The following is a 969-nucleotide window of genomic DNA, read 5'->3' as shown; positions in this document are numbered from 1 at the left end:
GCTCCGCTCTCTGTGACTCGGCAAAACGAGGCTCCGCTCTGCGTGACTCTGCAAAACGAGGCTCCGCTCTGCGTGACTCGGCAAAACGAGGCTCCTCTCTCTGTGACTCGGCAAAACGAGGCTCCTCTCTCTGTGACTCGGCAAAACGAGGCTCCTCTCTCTGTGACTCGGCAAAACGAGGCTCCGCTCTGCGTTTTCTTTTCTCTGTTAAATTCAGAGAAGCCGACTGGAGGCGACCGGCTCTGATTCGGTTTAGGAACGTCTAGTTGTTTCCTCTGGGGGATTTTAACCGTTACGCCGGCAGACGCTTCGGCTCCCTGTTATGGAAATTTCACTCATCAAAGAATGAGAATCCGTTTCCATGATGAGGGAAAGATGAATCTTTGTCTTTAAGTTTCTTCATTCAAAGGTTGAAGACCCGTCTCACTGAGCGCAGTCAGGAGAAGAGCCCTGAACATCACATACAGGAAAACACCCAAAGTCTGATGGACCACAAGACCATCCTGACCTCCTCGTGATCCGTCCCTCGCCTCTTGCAGGCATGATTTATGGCAGGAAAGGGAGCCCATATGATCTCAGGAGAAACTTGTAACTCTTAGTCATGGTGTCAAATCAGGGGACAAACTACATTCCACATGTTGGTCCGTTTAATTTCCAGGTTAAAGTTTTACTCTTCTGCCATCACAGCTGCAGAAACATCTAAACATTTTCTGGAATCGTCTTTGATGGACAGACATGTTGCACAAATACAAAAACACAGCAGATATAATCCGTAAATAAATGGTAAAAAGTGTCATCAGTTCCATCAAAGATTAAATTAAAACTACATTTTCTATTGCATCTGGTAGCTTCTGTAACTCTGACGTGGCGTTTTGGAGGAAATGTAACTCCGAGACTCGCAGCAGCTTGGTGTGTGTGTGTGTGTGTGTGTGTGTGTGTCTCTGTGTCTCTCTCTGTGTGTGTGTGTGT

At 47.1% G+C, this 969-nt stretch overlaps 1 protein-coding gene across 2 annotated transcripts in view; it reads left to right on the top strand.

Moving 5' to 3' along the window:
- The window catches only part of larp1 (La ribonucleoprotein 1, translational regulator), a 27732-nt gene that overhangs the window by 3854 nt on the left and 22909 nt on the right, over positions 1 to 969 (top strand). The gene's annotated exons all lie outside the window — the stretch shown is intronic.

The sequence above is a fragment of the Poecilia reticulata genome, unplaced genomic scaffold (assembly GCF_000633615.1).
Source record: "Poecilia reticulata strain Guanapo unplaced genomic scaffold, Guppy_female_1.0+MT scaffold_155, whole genome shotgun sequence".
In the NCBI taxonomy this organism is placed as follows: domain Eukaryota; kingdom Metazoa; phylum Chordata; class Actinopteri; order Cyprinodontiformes; family Poeciliidae; genus Poecilia; species Poecilia reticulata.
The sequence above is the reverse complement of the archived record's forward strand: the minus strand, read 5'-3'. Positions and strand labels throughout refer to the sequence as shown.